Raw genomic sequence first — 21,315 nt, forward strand, 5'->3', positions numbered from 1 at the left:
TAAAAGCCAAGACACACAGCGTTAGTTGGTTTAAGCCACTATTTCTCAAGATGTGGTTTGAAGACATCTCTATTCTTTGGGGTTATTCAACATGCAGATTCCTGGGCGTCACTTCAGGTCAGCTTTGGGAGACAAAGAATATGTGTGTGTGCATGTGTGTGTGTATGAGTGTGTATTTTATAATATGTGTGTATTATATATATATATTTAAGTAAGAGGATCTCCAAGTAATTTTTATGCACACAATTTTGTGAACTCCTAATTTAAGTATTTTAAGAAGTTTCATATGCTATTTTAAATTTTTTTCCCTGAAATATTCTTTCTCCTATTCAGTTTTGAATAATAACAAAAACAGAAGATCAAAACATACACATTTATTTTTCACAATAGTAACTGTATAAACATATATAAGCATACATCACAAATAAGTATACTGTGTTTTTTTTTAATGTTTCTGCCCAGGCTCTAACTGTGCGATCTTGATTTCTGTATCATAAGAGCAATTGGCTGGTAAATCGATCAGACAAAGGTGGGATGGAAGCTAGAGGTGAGATGAAATAAATTCTTGGGCAAAGTCATGGCAATAGGAGATGGTCTGTGAACATTTTTAAAAGTTTTGGAAATCTTAATTCCAGTCCTGACCTTCTGCATACAACTCTGATTGAAGCATGACTTAAAAACCTGTTTCAGGAAAACGTCACAATTCATTCTGATGCACAGTCTTAGTTAAAACACTATTATAGAAGGAAGTTGGAAACAGAATATTATCATAGGAGTTTAGGCAAAACACAGAATTAGGCATTGCACTGATACTGAATAGACTGCGGTACAAAGCAGTGTATCGGTCAAAAAGGAAGAGCTGAGATATTGTCACAAGAAAACTACAAATGCTAGAGAAATAGGGAAATTTCTCCTGCTAAGAGTAAGAACTGGGTCTAGATTTCAGGATAAAACTGAGCCTTCAGATATGAGACAAACAGCCCTTGATACAGGAATTGAATAAGATTTGGGTTATTAATCAGAGCGTCAAAGAGATCATTTCAATAACCTCTTCTAGAATTATTTCATTAGAGAAAATTCACTGTTCAAGAGCCTGAAAAAACACTAATGAGTTAAATTAACAGAAGATTGGAAAAGGATGCACAAGTTTTTAATTATAGGTTTTATTTAGAAAATACCCTCAATTTTAACCTGCTCTGAATCAGTGTGCAAACAAAACCACAAGAAGCTCTTCCTGGCCCACACCGCAACTGATCCACAGATCCCAGTCCATCAATCTTCACGCCTTTCTCTCGCTGTGTTCAGTTGACTTTAAACGGACCAATGATCAACAAATGCCTACTAGCTCAATATTTAGACAAGCAAACCCAAAATAACTGCCTCTAAGTTCGCCAGTGTTTATAGTAAGTAAAGCAGCAAAGTGTATAAAATAGGGCACTCTAAGTGTCCTTAGTTTGTTTTTCCATTAAAAACGCTTTATGTTGATTGCACAGTGAAATGAAGTTTGTTATCCTCTTGTATCTAGCTTGGATACCAGCTGACAGTTGGCCGTTTCTCAGCTAAATCTGACAGAATTATTGCCCTTGGAATTTTATCTGCTCCTCAAAAGAAGCCTCTTCTTACACAGGTGTTGTGTGTTATACCGCATCGTATGTCCTTACCTCAACAACACATGGCCTTTCCCTCATGGCAAAGTCCATGTCCTCTTTTTCCTGAAGAAACTGAATAAGGAGGTGATTAAAATTCAGCGTCACACCTGACATCCCATTCCAATATTTCCCACATGGTGCTTTGGTGGGGGTAAAAGTTTCAGACAAGAAGCACTGAGAGAAGCCCCACGAAGGCGACGTCAGCGCACTGGAGACTCTTGTTGGCAATCTTCTGGTCAAGAGGCAGCAGCAGAGCAGTGAAAGTGGGGCCATTTTCTGAATGCATCATGTTCTCATTTTCATTCATTCACCTGCACGCACAAAAAGCACTTGTTCATAAATATTACTGAAATGTTTGGATAGGAAGACAATGAGATTAGAGTAAGAGCAGGGGACTTCCCTGGTGGTTGAGTGATTAAGAATCCACCTTGCGATGCAGGGGATGCAGGTTCAGTCCCTGGCCAGGGAACTAAAATCCCACATGCCACAGAGCAACTAACTGCATGTTCTGCAACTACTGAGCCCACTCCACAGCTAGAGATCCACAAGGAAAGATCCCGCATGACACAACAAAGATCCTATGCGCCAAAACTAAGACCCAATACACCAAATAAATGAATATTATTTTTTTAAAAAGAGTAAGAGCAGAATGGTAAAGATAAATGCCCTCAACTCACCCTTTCAGTTAATATTTTTTGGAAAGAGAAAAAAGACATATGAGCCAAATTATCCTTTACCAACTAAATGATAATAATACTAAAACTCAGAAAAAAAATATTGAGTGCTTGTAAATTGCAAAATCACATCCTTGGCTATATGAGAGGCAGATAAAGAAGAAAGGAAAAGGCTAGAATTTAATTATATGTTTTCTTGTTCTCCAAGTGTTTCACACATCATGTTATATCATATGCATGAGGAACTCAAAAGCCTCTTGATGAAAGTGAAAGTGGAGAGTGAAAAAGTTGGCTTAAAGCTCAACATTCAGAAAACGAAGATCACGGCATCCGGTCCCACCACTTCATGGGAAATAGATGGGGAAACAGTGGAGACCGTGTCAGACTTTATTTTTCTGGGCTCCAAAATCACTACAGATGGTGACTGCAGCCATGAAATTAAAAGACGCTTACTCCTTGGAAGGAAAGTTATGACCAACCTAGATAGCATATGAAAAAGCAGAGACATTACTTTGCCAACAAAGGTTCGTCTAGTCAAGGCCATGGTTTTTCCTGTAGTCATGTATGGATGTGAGAGTTGGACTGCGAAGAAGGCTGAGCACCGAAGAATTGATGCTTTTGAACTGTGGTGTTGGAGAAGACTCTTGAGAGTCCCTTGGACTGCAAGGAGATCCAACCAGTCCATTCTAAAGGAGATCAGCCCTGGCTGTTCTTTGGAAGGAATGATGCTAAAGCTGAAGCTCCAGTACTTTGGCCACCTCGTGCGAAGAGTTGACTCATTGGAAAAGACTCTGATGCTGGGAGGGATTGGGAGCAGGAGGAGAAGGGGACGACAGAGGATGAGATGGCTGGATGGCATCACTGACTCGATGGACGTGAGTCTGAGTGAACTCCAAGAGTTAGTGATGGACAGGGAGGCCTGGTGTGCTGTGATTCATGGGTTCACAAAGAGTCGGACACGACTGAGCGACTGATCTGATTTGATCTGATCACTTCAAAAAGTTTGGAAATTCAACTGCAGACACTGAATATGTATTGCCAAGTATTTCCTTATAAAGAACAAGAGAAATTGTTTTCATATGTACTGCAGAAGCTTTAAAAAAAAACACATCCCAAATGAAAGATGCAAACAAAATATTTTACTTTCACTTAATAGGTTTTAAAACAGTGTCAGTAATAATGCATATTTTTAAAACACATTGACCATATGAAATGTGCAACAAAATACTAAGTCTTCTCCCCTTCTCATCTCCAGTTCCAATTCCATGAGTTTAATGTGTACCCACGCAATTTACTGTGGGAAACTGCATATTATTATAGCTTTAATTTGCATTTTCCTGGCCACTAATAAGAATGAATTATTTTATATTTATTAGTTATTTAAAATATGCTGACAATCTCTCAATTCAAAGTTATCATCTTCTGATTCTTCATTAAAAGTAGAAAGTAGAGATCCTTAATTAACAGTATCAGATAATTTTTTAACACTCAAAGAACCACCTATAAATATCTAAAGTTGAGATCCAAATTTAGTTATATAGACAGTTCTATTACTGGAGATTACAGTTTACCATAGAACTAGTGCTTTTAGAATTTAAAAATAAAGTATAGGTGTTAAATTATCCACATGTGCTATGTAGTTATATTTATATATATGAGATAGCACAATATCTGTAATCTCAGATATATATTTAGTTAAAGATAACTTCCTATCTGCAATTGTCAAAAATTAGATATTAATACAAACTGGAAAATAAAATTCAAAAGAAGTGTTTCTTAAAGTGTGATCCAAGAATCACCTGCATCAAATCAACAGGGGTGGTTCTTAAAGAAACTGATTTCTATTTCCTATTCCAGACCCACTAATAATAATTTTCTGGGAGATGATCTGGAAGGTGCATTTTATTAACAACCTCTCTATGTTATTTTTATGTAGCTCAGGTTTTAAAAATCATGTGATTTGAAGGACTAATGTGATAGGTGTGTTTGTTTCATTGAGACAAAAAGTAATCTAACATGAAAGCTAATTTTGGAAAGAAATACCAGAATACTTTAAAAAGTAAAAATACTTTTGCCACAAACATAAGCTTATATTAATAAGTATTAAAGTGTCTGTAGGTACTAATGGCTTTTCTTAGAAGATCACCAAAATAAATACTAAAATATTTTAAGAGATTTTAATGTTATTATAAAATAACTAAAAATATTTTCTCAATTTTTAAATTTTAAATAACCAAAGTATATGTTATTTACTAGAAAAGAATAGTAAAAACTAAAGGACATTGCTTTAAACAACCAAGGAGCAAGACTTAGATTTGGGTTACCTGTTTAACTATGTGAGCTATTTATTAATCTTAACTTCAGTTCTCTGACCTCAGTTAAATAATCTGTAAAGTAGGAATTGTGGTTCTGTGTCAGAGAGCTATCTTGGTCCATGAAAAGCCCTTTGTTAGCTGTCAAGTGTTGACTGTTGTTATTATTTTAACAATTCAGTAACACTCTTAAATAGGACTTTAACAAGAAAGTCATTGGCAAGATGGCACAATAGGAGGTTCCAACCCTCATCTCAAAATGGACGTCTCCCCACAGAAACACTGATTTGGCAACCAGTCACAGCAGAGATATCAATAACCTCAGATATGCAGATGACACCACCCTTATGGCAAAAAGTGAAGAAGAACTAAAGAGCCTCTTAATGAAAGTGAAAGAGGAGAGTGGAAAAGTTGGCTTAAAGCTCAACATTCAGAAAACTAAGATCATGGCATCTAGTCCCATCACTTCATGGCAAATAGACGGAAACAGTGGAAATAGTGGCTGACTATTTTTCTGGGCTCCAAAATCACTGCAGATGGTGATTGCAGCCATGAAATTAAAAGACGCTTACTCCTTGGAAGGAAAGTTATGACCAACCTAGATAGCATATTGAAAAGCAGGGACATTACTTTGTCAACAAAAGTCCATCTAGTAGTCAAGGCTAAGGTTTTTCCAGTGGTCATGTATGGTTGTGAGAATTGGACTATAAAGAAAACTGAGCACCAAAGAATTGATGCTTTTGAACTGTGGTGTTGGAGAAGACTCTTGAGAGTCCCTTGGACAGCAAGGAGATCCAACCAGTCCATCCTAAAGAAGATCAGTCCTGGGTGTTCATTGGAAGGGCTGATGCTGAAGCTGAAACAACAATACTTTAGCCACCTGATTCACAGAGTTGACTCATTGGGAAAGACCCTGATGCTGGGAAAGATTGAGGGCAGGAGGAGAAGGCAACAATGAAGATGAGATAGTTGGATGGCATCACCAACTCAATGGACATGGGTTTGGCTGGACTCCGGGAGTTGGTGATGGACAGGGAGGTCCGGCGTGCTGTGGTTCGTGGAGTTGCAAAGAGTTGGACATGACTGAGTGATTGAACTGAACTGAACACAGCAGAGAATGTCTTTGTGGGAGCCCCAGAGTCCAACTGAGGGGGACAGCTCTCCTTTGTTCGCAATTTCCTTCATGAGGGAAAGTGAGAGCAAAGTGAATACCAGGCTTCACCAGCCCTGTGCGATGCTGCCCAGAAGGCTCACTTCTGTCTCATTCCACGTCAAACGCTGAGGAGTTGGGCTTGGCCTGATCATCTCGGAACAGCTCAGAGCGGCAAGAAGCCGCAGAGGCTCACGGCAACTGATGTGATCTCAACAGCTGGGTGTGGATTCTGCTAACCTTCTCAGGGCATCCACCAAGAGGCTCACCCATGAACTCCACAGGATGACCTGCCACCTACAGAACTTCTACCAACCCCAGGTGCAGACCCCAGGAACCCAATGTGCCACTCAATGGCTGGCGCTCTACAAAACTCAAGGCATTGAATTCAAGAGCCCCGCAGGTGGCTCTGCCACCCCATGAGAACAGCACAGAGATCTCACTATCAGGTGCAGAACTTATGGCCAACTTAACTCTGCAGGATAAGGAAAAGATGTGTAACCTTGAATACTTCTGGGAATTTCCCTAGGAAATATAAAAGGGAGTCTCTCTATCAAAATTCCAATGGCATTTTCACAAAAAGAGGGGAAAAAAAATCCTAAAATGCTTAAAGAACCACAAAAAAACCTCAAATAGTTAAAGAAATCCTGGCGGCATCGTCATGTTTTCTGACTTCAAACTGAATTGCAAAGTTATAGTGACCAAAACTCTCTTGTCCTGGGATAAAAACAGACACATAGACCAGTAGAACAGAATCAAGATTCCAGAAATAAGTCTATACATATCAAGTCAACTAATATTTGACAAGGGAGCCAAGAATATTCAGTGAGGAAACAACAGTCTCTTCAATAAGTGGTGTTGGGAAAATCGAACAGTAACATACAAAAAAAAAAAGAAAGAAAGAAAGAAAGAAATTGGAGCCCTCTCTTACACCACTCACAAAAAATGAACTCAGAATGGATTTTGACTTAAATGTGAGGCCTGAAATCATAAAATCTCTGGGAGAAAAACTAGGAGGAAGTTCCTTGGCATTGGTCTCAACAGTTCTTTTTTCTTTTTTCTTTTTTTTGATACTGAAAGCACAGGCAATAAAAGCAAAAACCCACAAGTTTGACCACATCAAACGAGGAAATTTCTGCACAGTAAAAGAAACCATTAAAAAATGAAAAGGCAATCTATGAAATGGGGGAAAATATTTGTAAACCATCAACCAATAAGTGGTTAATATTCAAAATATAAGAAACTCATAAAACTCAATAGCCAAAAAAAAAAAAAAACTAATAATCCACTTAAAAAACGGGCAAAGGATTCCAACAGACATTTTCCCAAAGAAGATATACAGATACATAAAAAGAAGCCCAACATCACTAGTCATCAGGGAATGCATATCAGAACTTCAGTGATGTATCACCTCACACATGTTTGAGTGGCTATTATCAAAAACACAGGAGATGACAAGAGTTGGCAAGGGTGTGGAGAAAGAGAACTAGTGCACTCTTGGACTGTAAATTGGCTCAACCACTATGCAAAACAGTGTGGAGGTTTCTCAGAATATTTCAAATATAGAACTACCATATGATCCAGCAGTCTTATTTCTTGAGTACATACCCAAAGGAAATGAAGTCCCTCTCTCTAGGGGATTTCTGCACTGCCGTGGTTATTTCAGCATTATTCACAATAGCCAAGACACAGAAACAAGTATCCGCTGGTGGATGAATGGATAAAGAATATGTGGCATACACTTATAATGGAATATTATTCAGTTATGAGAAAGAAGGAAATACTGACATTTGTGACAATATGGATGCATCTTGAGGACATTATGTTAGTGAAATAATTTAGACAATCATTGTCTCAAGAAAGACGAACCCTGTTTGATTTCACTTATGCGTGAAATCTAAGGAAGTCAAACTCAGAAACAGAGAGTAGGTTGGTGGCTGCCAGGTGCATCAGAGTAGGGGAAAGGAGATGCTGTTCAAAGGGTACAATCTTCCAGTTATGAGTACATTCTGGTAATCTAATGTATAGCATGGTGATTGTAATGAACAATACTGTACTGCACATTTGAATGTTTCTATAGAGCAGATCTTAAAAATTCTCACCACACACACCAGAAGGTAGTTATGTGAGGTGACAGATGTGTTCACCTTCCCATTTGGTAATCATTTCACAATATATGTGTGTATCAAATCATGTTATACACTATAAACATACAACATAAATCAAATGTGCAACTATAAATCAAATCAAGTTGTACACTACAAACATATACAAAGTCATACATCAGTGAAAGTTGCTCAGTCATGTCCGACACTTTGAGACCCATGGACTATACAGTCCATGGAATTCTCCATGCCAGAATACTGGAGTGGGTAGCCTTTCCCTTCTCCAGGGGATCTTCCCAGCTCAGAGATTGAACCCAGGTCTCCTGCATTTCAGGTGGATTCTTTACCAGCTGAACCACAAGGGAAACCCTATGTGTCAAATATACCTCAATAAAGTTGCTGGGGAAAAAAAGACAGATTTCTAAAGAAAATCTAATATCTTAAAGTTCCTGAATCATATATAAATGTTTGAGGCAAACATTTCTTTTATTTTTTTTTTACATGATTTGCTTTCTTGTATTCTTAAGATCTAGGACAGAGATTAGAAAGTAAGGAGCCTACTTACGTTTATCCCAAGAGAGTAGGTAGAGATGTATTATTGATGATAAACTTTGCACTTCTTGCAAAATCACTAATTCAAACATCTCCATTTCTGACCACAAATGCCAATCTTTTGGGTTTGCTCAGGTCAGTTCAGTCACTCAGTCGTGTCCGATTCTTCGCGACCCTATGGACTGCAGCACACCAGGCTTTCCTGTCCATCACCAACTCCCAAAGCCTGCTCAAACTCATGTTCATCCAGTTGGTGATGCCATCCAACCATCTCATCTTCTGTCATCCCCTCTCCTTCTGCCTTCAATCTGTCCTAGCATCAGGGTCTTTTCATTAGTCACTTCTTCTCACCAGGAGGGCAAAAGTATTGGAGTTTCAGCTTCAGCATCAGTCCTTCCAGTGAATATTCAGGACTGATTTCCTTTAGAATGGACTGGTTGGATCTCCTTGCAGTCCAAGAGACGCTCAAGAGTCTTCTCCAACACCACAGTTCAAAAGCATCAATTCTTTGGCATTCAGCCTTCTTTATGGTCCAATTCTCACATCCATACATGACTACTGGAAAAACCATAGCTTTGACTAGACAGACCTTTGTTGGCAAAGTAATGTCTCTGCTTTTTAATATGCAGTCTAGCTTGGTCATAGCTTTTCTTCCAAGGAGCAAGCATCTTTTAATTGCATGGCTGCAGTCACCATCTGCAGTGATTCTGGAGCCCCCCAAAATCGGGTTTGCTAGCCCAACTCCCTCTTCCATGAGCTCAGTGGTAGAAAGCAATTTGTCTTCTGTATTTACTCCCACTCTTTAATTGCTGGATCCCCATCAAGTTTAGATTTCATGGTTTATTACGACAATTACTGTATTACTGATTCTCACATTTTCTTTGTTCTTCTGTTTTTGTAATTACATCTATTGGCAACACTTTATTTCTATATGAAACGATACATCCACCTTATCTGTACTTGAAGGCAGGCCACTGGATGCTGCTGGAGCAGGTCCCACAAAGGATATCTTTGGTGTCTTTACAAACTAACTCATGTGCCTCAAATACTGTCAAGCAATTCTATTGCAGGATTTAATTCAATGCACTCCCCTACCTCATACACATTAGCTTTGCACACTTTCTTTTCTCCTTAGCTCATAACACCTCCACCTTGCCCCCTCATTCTAAGCAAATATTCTCACCTCCTACTTCAGAGAAAAAAACATCAATGGAATGCAAGTCCCTTAATTTTCCATGGGCAGACATCCATATCTACTAGCAATTGTAGCCCTAAACCCTCCTTTTGTACTTGTTAAGGTGCACCTCCTTCCTTTTAGGGCCCAAGCACCTTTCTTATTCTGGATCCTACCCTCTGCCCTCTTTTCAGAAAGCTTTCCCCTTTAAATACCCCTTCTCATGTGTATGTACCCCTTCTCTTCAAACGTCTCTTGCCCTGCCACATATTCCCATGAGAAATATGCAGGTCCTTCTTCCACCTTAAAAATCCCTTGACCTCACATTTCATTCCATCCATGGTCAAACTCACCCATTCCTTTCATAATCACACTTCAGGAAATTTTCTGCCCTTAAGGTCTCCATTTCCTTACCTCCTATGCATTCCTTAACCCATTCAAGTTTGACTTCTGTTCGTATCACTCTGTTGAAATGACTGTAGCTAAACTTCCCAAGGACAAGGATTGCCATATCGCTGAGCCACTTTCACTGGAAAAGCAGGCTTCAGGGAGACAGTCCTGGACAAGCTGGAGCAGTGGTTTCCTTACAACTAGTACATTTTGTCCTCATGATATTTCTCAGCAGTATTCCACTGGCCACTCCCTTGTCTTCCAATAAATCCTTCCTTACTCTCTCCCCATTCATTCTTATTTCCTTGAATATCAGATAATAGAGTCCCACAAAGCTGCTTTAAGCACCAGTCCTTTCCTAGTGTATATTCTGATTATGTAACTCCATCAGTTCCTGTGGCTTGCATCTCTACATCAATGGCATTTAAAGTTACATATCCAGACTAGACTTCTCTGGGCATCACAGGCACAGAAAATTAGTTGACAGTTTCAGTGGGAAGTTTCACATGTATACTGAGACATGAGGATAGTCCAGACAGGCAAATAATTTGGCATTTCTTTTAGTGTTCTTTAAATATTTGTTTATTGTCTTGCTCATGAGAGGAAGAACTCTTACTAAAATACTATGTAGAAACATTTATCTACTAAATCATTTTATCTAGATTATTTGAAAACAACTAATAATAACTCTCCCACCATTGGTGTTTTTTTTTTTCCCCCCTCTTGAGCATTTCAAACATCTTTATTAGAAGCAACAAAAATTTAAAGAGATTTAGTAACTTCATCTTGGAGAGTATAGAAACACCAAGATTCTCAATGGCATTGAGGCCTGACTCATTATTGCTTCTCTGTGGTCCTTATTAAAAGGAAAGTGGAATTACTGATTACTCTGTCAATTTCTTCATATCAAAAATTACTTAAATATTTGAAGAAAATTTAGAATAATAGAAGTTAGAAGCAATGACTCTAATATAGGTCACATAGCAATGTGGAGGCACTTGAATCTTAAAATTTAGTTCCCATGAGATAACCAACAGAGAAAAATCTTTACTTACAGGAAAATATGTACATAGGTACAGACATAGAAGTATCTACTCTTATTGAAGCATACTCTTCCCCAGGTACTATAGCAGAGGTTTTATATTAATATAAGTTGGTAATAAATTAACCAAGTTTTGATGTTGCAAAGATCTGAGTTTAAAATCCCATGTTATCACTTCTTAATACGAATACTTTGGACACCTATGTTTTTGATTTCCCCAAGAATCATTTGCCTCCTATAAATGAAGAACAGATTTTATTTTCTTGGGTTCCAAAATCAGTGTGGACAGTGACTATAGCCATGAAATTAAACAATTCTTTCTCCTTGGAAGGAAAGCTATGACAAACCTAAACAGCATATTAAAAAGCAGAGACATCGCTTTGCCAGCAAAGGTCTGTATAGCCAAAGCTGCTGCCTTCTATGAGGTCGCACAGAGTTGGACACAACTGAAGCGACTTAGCAGCAGCAGCAGCATGACTTTTCCAATAGTCATGTACGGATGTGAGAGTTGGACCATAAAGAAGGCTGAGCACTGAAGAATGGATGCTTTTGAACTGTGGTTGTGGAAAAGACTCTTGAGAGTCCCTTCGACTGTAAGAAGTTCAAACCAGTCAATCCTAAAGAAAATCAATCCTGAGTATTCATTAGAAGGACTGATGCTGAAGCCCCAATAGTTTGGCCACCTGATGTGAAGAGCAGACTCATTGGAAAAGATCATGATGATCAGAAAGATTGAAGGTCAAAGTAGAAGGGGGTGGCAGAGGATGAAATGGCTTGATAGCATCACTGACTCAATGGACATGAATTTGAGCAAACTCTGGGAGATAGTGGAGGACAGAGGAGCATGGTGGGCTACAGTCTCTGGGCTCGAAAAGAGTGAGACATGACTTAGAGACTGAACAACAACATCAACAACAATGAAGAAATTATATAAATGAGGTTGCTGAGAGATTTAAGATTGTATGCAAAGCACTTGATAAAGTGCCTGGCACATAGTCCATAATAACAGGCTTTATCATCCTCTTCAACAGCAGAAGCAGCTGATATTATCCCTGGATGTGCTTCAGTCGTCATTTGTATTTCATATGTATCTTCATACCACTCCTATGTATTAGCTTATCATTCCCACTGTCCTTGAGGAAACTGAGGCTCGAGGTAATCCAGCTAATAGTTGGACACAGGCGGAGTTGAATCCATGTGTGTCCAACTACAGAGCCCCTGCTCTCTCCATAGCACCGTGCATATACAGTATAACTTGTCCTGATTTAGAGAACTGACTTCTCTTCTCCAAAGCAATTTGCACATATCTTTGCTCATACCAATTCTCTGATCTACTGACTCATTTGGGCAAAACAAGAATTTTCTGTGCCAATGAAATAAAGAATTGGGGCCAGAGAGATATATGTACCAGTGTGGCTGTATCAAGATATATGTACCAGTGTGGCTTCCCAGGTTGCTCAGTGGTAAAAGAATCTGCCTGCCAATGCAGGAGACACGGGTTCGATCCCTGGGTTGCAAGATCTCCTGGAGCAGGGAATGGCAACCCATTCCAGTTTTCTTGCCTGGAAAATCCCATGGACAGAAGAGCTTGACAGGCTGCAGTCCATGGGGTCACACAGAATCAGACATGACTGCACACACACACACATATGTACCAGTGCCTCATTAAGAAGAAAGCTACTGATACACTCATATGATTACATATACAAACCCACATCATCAAGTCCATATTACAGTATATCTTTTAGAGATAAAGTACAATGCACTCAACAACAAAATTATCATGTAAAATTATAAATGTAGAGGGAAAGACTTATTACTTTGAATCCTTTACTTTTCTACAATCTTTTTTTTTTTTTTGAGGTTCTAGTTTTTAACAGTTTCTAATTTGTGCAATCTTAAATTCCCCTAGAGAAGTCATCTGTAGTACAAGGATGTTCTGCTTTGTTGAAAAATAAAACAGCATTATATAATTGAGGCATCATTTATGTAACCAGAGTTGCTGGAGCTTGCTACTACCACAGGGCAAAGCCTCAAGAAAGCATCTAAAAATGTACAGTAGACAGAGTTATCAATAGAGAAACAAAGCTGTGCCTAGAGTACCTTCCTGCCAGGGAAGAATCAGGATGATTACACTTCTCCCAAGCTATACAGATTAAGATCTACAAGGCAGGATTTAATGCCACCTAAAATTGTAACTGCATGTTACTGCATGCATAGCTTTGTTGTCAACAATTCAAAAGCAGTTAAATTTTTCCAAGCTAATATATGTGTTTTCACGTATACATTCACCTTGTACAACCTGGAATAGTAGTGAATAAGAAATAAAAGATGACTTATGTTTATTTCAGGTCCCGGCAGTCTGTTTAAATGTGTGAGTTCCACTGGTACTTTATTTCATCGGTTTAATAAAAACTTTAGTGGATTTTTTTTTTTTTTTCTGTGCTAAAGCAAACTCTTTCAAACAATACTTAAACCACAGGCATAAGTAGACAAAACAGAAAGAGTCTTTTTTGTTAAGCCACACCAGTTCTACTCTTGGAATGCAACTGGTAAACACACAGGAAGGAAGAGTATCTTTCAGTCTTCCTGAGGTGTTCTTAATTATATGTTAAAGTTCTCTGCATACTTCATCACTTCAGTACTTGCCTAGAGACTGACAAATCTATCAGAGTAACATATTTTGCAAATCAAATGTAGAAAACCAAGACATGTTACATCAAATAAAAGTCTATCTTGCAAACAAGTTGTTTTGGAAATGTGGAATGTGAAAGTGAAGTCGCTCAGTCGTGTCTGACTCTTTGTGACCCCATGGACTGTAGCCTACCAGGCTTCTCCATCCATGGAATTTTCCAGGCAAGAGTACTGGAATGGGGTGCCATTTCCTTCTCCAGGGGATCTTCCTGACCCAGGGATTGAACCTGGGTCTCCCATATTGCAGGCAGACGCTTTACTGTCTGGGCTATCATAAGGCTCCAGATTTTCATTGGCTTTTTTTCCCAGTCTTAGGAGAAATAGTTGACATATACCACTGTATATGTTTAAGACACATTGCAATGACTTGCTTTACATATATTATGAAATGATTATTACTACAGGTTCAGCTAACATCATCATCTTATATAGATACAGAAAAATAAAAAAATTTTCTCCTTGTTATGAGAATTCTTAGGACTTACTCTCTTAACTTTCCTATATATTACACAGCAGTGTTAATTATAGTTATCACATTGTACATTATATTCTCAGTACTTATTAATCATATCTGGAAATCTGTGACTTTGACCACCTTTCTTCAATTTCTCCTCTCCTCATCCTCTGTCTCCGGTAACCACATCCCATCTCTTTCTATGACCCTGCTTTTTTATTTTCTTTAGATTCCACATATAAGTGAGATCATGTAGTATCTGGCTTTCTCTGTCCAACTTATTTCACTTAGCATAAGGTCTTCAAGGTCCCTCCATTTTGTATAAGTGGTAGGATTTGCTTGGTTTTTGTGGATGAGTAATATTTCGTTGTGTATATAGACGACAACTCCGTTACCCATTCAGCCATCAATGTATGCTTATGTTGTTTCTGTCTCCTGGCTATTGTAAATAATGCTGCTATGAAAGTGGGGATGCAGGTATCTTTTGGAGTCAAGGTTTTCATTTCCTTTGGATATATTCCCAGAAGTAGAATTGCTGAATCATAAGGTAGTTCTATTTTTAATTTGAAGATCTTTTATTCTGTTTTACATAGTGGCTGTTCCAATTTATAATCCCAACAACAGTGCACAAGGGTTCCCTTTTCTCCATGTCTATGCCAGCATGTTACTTCTGGTCTTTCTTTTTTAATTATTTTTTATTGAAGGATAACTGCTTTATAGAATTTTGCCCTTTTCTGTCAAACCTCAGCATGAATCAGCCTTAGGTATACGTATATCCCCTCCCTTCTGAGACTCCCTCCCAGCTCCCTCCCCATCCCACCCCTCTAGGTTGATATAGAGCCCCTGTTTGAGTTTCCTGAGCCATACAGCAAATTCCAGTTGGCTATTTTACATATGGTACTGTAAGTTTCCATGTTCCTCCTTCCATACATCTTGCCCTCTCCTCCCCTCTCCCCATGTCCATAAGTCTATTCTCTATGTCTGTTTCTCCACAGCTGCCCTATGAGTAAATTCTTCAGTACCATTTTTTCTAGATTCAATGTATATGTATTCGAATACAGTATTTATCTTTCTCTTTCTGACTCATTTCACTTCGTATGACTTCCCTGGTGGCTCAGACGGTAAAACATCTGCCTGCAATGCGGGAGACCCGGGTTCTATTCCTGGGTTGGGAAGATCCCCTGGAGAAGGAAATGGCAATCCACTCCAGCACTCTTGCCTGGAAAATCCCATGGACGGAGGATCCTGATAGGCTAAAAGTCCATGGGGTCGCAAAGAGTCAGACACGACTGAGCGACTTCACTTCACTCGCTTTGTATAATAGGTTCTAGGTTCATCCACCTCATTAGAACTGACTCAAATGCATTCCTTTTTACGGCTGAGTAGTATTCCATTGTGTTTATATACCACACTTCTTTATCCATTCATCTGTCGATGGACATCTTGGTTGCTTCCATGTTCTAGCTATTGTAAATAGTGCTGCAATGATCAATGGGATGGATACATGTGTCTCTTTCAATTTTGGTTTCCTTAGGGTATATGCCTAGGAGTGGGATTGCTGAGTCATATGGTGGTTTTATTCTTAGTTGTTTAAGGAATCTGCATTCCAATCCGTCTTCCATAGTGGCTATATCAATTTACATTCCCACCAACAGTGCAAGAGTGTTCCCTATTCTCCATACCTTTTCCAGCATTTATTGTTTGTAGACTTTTTGATGATGGCCATTCTAACAAATGTGAGGCAATATCTCATTGTGGTTTTATTTTGCATATCCCTCAGATGGAGCTAGTGATAAGGAACCTGCCTGCAAATGCAGGAGACACAGGTTTAATCCCTGGGTAAGGAAGATCCCCTGGAGGAGGAAATGGCAACCAACTCCAGTATCCTTGCCTGGAGAATCCTATGGACAGAGGAGACTGGCAGGCTACAGTGCAAAGGGTCACAAAGAGTCAGATACTACTGAAGAGACTTAGGACAGATGGAATGACTTTTGAGATTCAGCATCACTTCATGTACTACCAACTTTCTGTAGTAAAATGCTTCACCATTCTCTGACCTGCTGTCAAAATGCAAGTTTGGAAAAATGTTTAATGTAGACTTCTGAGATTTAGGAGACTTCAGTTCAGTCAGTTCAGTTGTTCAGTCATGTGCGACTCTTTGCAACCCCATGCATCGCAGAACTCTAGGCCTCCCTGTCCATCACCAACTCCCGGAGTTTACTGAAACTCACGTCCATTGAGTCAGTGATGCCATCCAGCCATCTCATCCACTGTCATCCCCTTCTCCTCCTGCCCCCAATCCCTCCCAGCATCAGGGTCTTTTCCAATGAGTCAGTTATTCGCATGAGGTGGCCAAAGTATTGGGGTTTCAACTTTAGCATCAGTCCTTCCAATGAACACCCAGGACTGATCTCCTTCTGAATGGACTGGTTGGATCTTCTTGCAGTCCAAGGGACTCTCAAGAGTCTTCTCCAACACCACAGTTCAAAAGCATCAATTCTTCAGCACTCAGCTTTCTTCACAGTCCAACTCTCATATCCATACATGACCACTGGAAAAACCATAGCCTTGACTAGACAGACCTTTGTTGGCAAAGTAATATCTCTGCTTTTGAATATGCAGTCTAGCTTGGTCATAACTTTCCTCCAAGGAGTAAGCATCTTTTAATTTCATGGCTGAAATCACCATCTGCAGTGATTTTGGAGGCCCCCAAAATAAAGTCTGACACTGTTTCCACTGTTTCCCCATCTACTTCCCATGAAGTGATGGGACCAGATGCCATGATCTTCTTTTTCTGAATGTTGAGCTTTAAGCCAACTTTTTCAGTTTCCTCTTTCACTTTCATCAAGAGGCTCTTTAGTTCCTCTTCACTTTCTGCCCTAAGGGCGGTGTCATCTGCATATCTGAGGTTATTGATATTTCTCCCGGCAATCTTGATTCCAGCTTGTGCTTCTTCCAGCCCAGCGTTTCTCATGATGTACTCTGCATATAAGTTAAATAAGCAGGGTGACAACATACAGCCTTGAAGTACTCCTTTTCCTATTTGGAACCAGTCTGTTGTTCCATGTCCAGTTCTAACTGTTGCTTCCTGACCTGCATATAGGTTTCTCAAGAGGCAGGTCAGGTGGTCTGGTATTTCCATTTCTTTCAGAATTTTCCACAGTTTATTGTGATCCACACAGTCAAAGGCCTTGGCATAGTCAATAAAGCAGAAATAGATCTTTTCGCATATATGAAAAGACATTTATCTCGCTATTTGGATGCTCTTTGCACACAAGTAAGATAGCATTGCTTACTTGGTATTAAAGAGTACAGAATCGGAAGGCAATGTAAATGAAGCTCAGCTCTACCACCTTATACCTGTGTGGCCTTGAACCCAAGAACAAACCTCTTACTTTCCCAAGTGTTAATTTCTAGTAGCTGTTTCTTGTTTAATAGGGAAAAATAATATTATTTACCTCCCAAGGTTATCATGAAGAATATGAGATAATTTATCAAAGGTTTTAGTGAAGTACCTACCCACCGTAAGTGCTCAATAAGAGTTTGTTGAAAGAATAGAAAGGAAGAACCTAGAGAAGAGGGAGGAAGGGAAAGGGAATTTGATTCTAAATGTAAGCATAACCAGAGGGAACTGAGGTTGAAGAAAGGATTGTTTGCACGGGGTGGAACATGAAGAAGCAATAGCCAAACACAAGATGACTTTTGCAAAAAACAGGCTGTCTAAATATTTCATAGCCTCATAAAAGTTACATAACTGTGAAGTTTGCTGGACAAACTTATTTACCTCTTTTTTTTTACATTATTTTCCTTTCGTTTTTTCAATGTATATACATATATATTTTTTTCTGTTACGAAGCGTATCTAGAAGATTCCAGTTAATCTTGAAGTTGCAAATAGCAAACCAGCGAGGGTTGGGCTAACTTTAGAAAAGCACACCCTTAAAATGATGCTGATTTTTTTTTCTCTGGCTGGCAAAATTATATGTGTCTGGCATTAGTTTCCTCCACCTCATTACAGACCAGTGCCAAAGGAATCCCCAAACATCCAGGTACTGTTTTACTTTGTTCTGAACGACAGTTGAAGCTTTGGTGCCTCCTGTTTCTTTTCAACTGGATAGGATAGTCATTTCTGCCCAGCTCAAAGTTCATCTCCCTTGCAGGGGAAGGAGCATTCTGCCATTAAATCTAAAACAGCCTTGACATGTTGTTTTAATGCCTCATGGATGTGGAAAGTCTGCTGTGGCCTAATGTGAGACGTGGGAAAAGATGTGATCTGGATGTGTTCATACACTGGCATGACAAATCACACTTTCTGTGGGTTGAACACAATATCTGATACCTAAATTAACTCTTACTACCCTTTTGTGTGCTGCTAAATTATGTTACTATTTTAAGTGGTAATAGTGGGCTTATAAACTATTTCTCTGTCAGTCCTTCTCATACAACTGAATTCTATAATGGAATTACAACCAGAGGAGAGTGCTTAAAGATCTCATTTGATAGAAAAAAATTCAGTATGAACACTTTAGCTTTTTAAGACAAGTTTTCTGATATTTCTGGAGTGCTACCAAAGATCCCCAATATGGTAACCATGGAGGACTCAGGGGATGGCAATACTGTGCTTGATACTTTACCTAATTATGTTTGATCCTCAGGACAACCTTATTAAAGATGATATTATCATGAGAAAAATGAGTCTGAGAGATGTAACTTACTTAACATCATAAAGAAATCCAAAAGTAATTCTAGGTATTGAATCCTATCTGAGTAAAAATGTTTGAAGGATGCATTCATTCAATGATAATTTCATGAATTCTATACTTCACCAGAGAAGGTTTAGGCATCTACATTGAAGAAAGCATTGTGCCAGCACTGGGAATACACCAGAAGAGACCAGAGACAGGCTTTGTACTCATGGAGTTTCCAATCAACCAAGGGGACAGATACTTAAAAACTGCAGTTAATAAGACAAAGATACTCCATCCGCAAGTGTTCACAGATTCCCCTCTCTCAAATAGTCTAATGGGAAAAAAGAGCTCATTTTCCCTTTCTGTGCTCACCCTGCCCTAAATAAAAGAAAGAGAATCTTGAGAAAGAGGAAGATCAGCCTATATAAAAACATATATATGTATAATTTTATTATCAAATATTATTGCAAAATATACATATAAAAACATAAATGTACAGGTAAATAAAGAACACTAGATTGAACAACCAGGCACTCACCGCTCTAGTCAAGAAATACCCTTCAAGATTCAATCTGCTCACTGCTGATGTGTCAAAGAAGTCAAAGTCAGCTGAAATTCTGAAATAATAATTTATAGTCATTTGCTCACAAGTATGAATAACTGCTTATAACTGGGTATAAGTAATATATTTAACTTATTCTATTTAATCACAAACAGTATGATTATGAGTAACCAAAGCATGTCAATAACTTTTTTTTTTTTAAAGTTCTAACTGATTCAAACAATACTTTATTTGGTGGTACAAATGTTAAGTGTTCTTAAGAAGATTAAGACAAACATGATAATTCAAAAGGGATTCACTCAGAAAATCAAAGCGGGTCCAGGTAAGTGGCCAATTTAGTGCAAGAAGTTCAGAGAGCTAAAAGAAAAATTTTCTAGCCTAAGTAAAGTTTATGTAACTTAGTGGGGAAAAAACACTGATCTTAAATCCCTGCTGAACAGAAACCTATCCATTCACGGCACGGAGTAAGTTATTCAGTGACGATAGCCCATATATCTACAGCATTAAACAAAACATATGCTAAAAGAGTTCATTCAAAATTAAGGAAAATATAGATGATTGTTTAGATGTTATTTTCAACAATTCACTCATAGGCATTTGAAATCTGTTTTATTTCTTGCCACAAAAATGTTATTGTTTTATGAATAAACAGTTTAATTTTAGACAAGCTCCTTTTCTCTAATTTACGGCAACTGGTTCAAAAAAATTCCAAAGCAACTAGGGAGTTTAGTCACAGATGTCAGCACCCAGTGGTGGTAAAACTAAAGGGCTCTGACTTCAAAGAGTTAGGGAAGATTCGTCACAATATAATAAAAAGAACAAATGTACAGACATCATAAGTGGCAGAAAGGGCCAGAAACACAGAAATGAAAACTGTGGAGATAAGTCAATGTCTGCTGGGTGCTGTGTTTCTTACGTTGTTTCAGTCTTCAGCAACTATCCAGACACCCATATTTAGCTTCCTTTTCTGTGCCCATGACCCCAAATTAACTTTATCTCCCATGACTTCCTCTCCTACCACCACACCACTCTACTTAAAATTCCCTTTTGGCAAGCTAGAAGAAAAAGACTTTTATGATTGGAGAGTTTTGGGGGTTGATTTGTACTTTGCAGTTAATACTGCATTCTTCCCATATTTACCTAGGAGCTTAAAAAGTGTTCTTAGGTCTCTGTCCTTTGATGTTAGCCCAGCTTCAGATAGGCGCTTTCCACAACATGGCCCCAGGCAGGTATGGGTTGCATAGCCCTCGATAGCCACAAGCTCATAAGGAGAATCCTTGCTCTCCAGCATCTTTAACAATTCCTGGAAAATGATTCTGATTGGCTGAGACTGGATTCAGGGCCTAAAACCCATGGCCAGGGAGGGAGGTGGGCTTGCCTTAATTTGGGGCACCGCAAGGGAGAGAAGGAACACTATCTGAAAGAAAAGAGGGAAGTAGTCTTTTACCAGAAGAGCAGTGGTACAATGCTCCAAAAAAGCGAAGTATAGGAGGCAGTTTGAAAGGAAATTAAGAGGACACTTGCTGTCCCCAAGTGACTCAGAGCTCAGGTAGACAATAGGAAGACACCAAAGTACCAAAAGATAGTGCTTGGTAACTGCCTTTTACCAGATGGCAATCCTGGGGATAAAGGATAATGAAGTAACGAGAATGTTAATGATAACAGGAAGCTACCAGTGTCCTTAAAGCAGCTGGGAGAAGCTAGTGCTACTGGAGCCTAGAAACCACTTAGACAGGAACTGTGACTCACAGAAAAAGTAGCCCTGTGGCAGGGGCTAGTGTCATGAAGGAGGAGGTGCAGCCACACTGGGATGCCTCCTTTAGTGGAGAGAGCAGGAGAGATGTACAAGGGTCTCTCTTGCTTTCTTCCT

At 38.9% G+C, this 21,315-nt stretch overlaps 1 long non-coding RNA gene across 2 annotated transcripts in view; it reads right to left on the bottom strand.

The window, feature by feature from the left end:
- Positions 1-359: 359 nt before the first annotated feature.
- LOC123333336 overlaps positions 360-21,315 on the bottom strand; it is a 49,281-nt gene continuing 28,325 nt past the window's right edge. For both annotated transcript variants that reach the window (XR_006550661.1, XR_006550660.1), the window contains exons 3-4: positions 19,422-19,500; positions 360-1,960 (exon numbers count right to left, since the gene is read on the bottom strand). This is a non-coding gene — a long non-coding RNA (uncharacterized LOC123333336). The remainder of the gene's footprint in view (positions 1,961-19,421; positions 19,501-21,315) is intronic.

Source organism: Bubalus bubalis, chromosome 4 (genome assembly GCF_019923935.1).
Source record: "Bubalus bubalis isolate 160015118507 breed Murrah chromosome 4, NDDB_SH_1, whole genome shotgun sequence".
Lineage (NCBI taxonomy): Eukaryota > Metazoa > Chordata > Mammalia > Artiodactyla > Bovidae > Bubalus > Bubalus bubalis.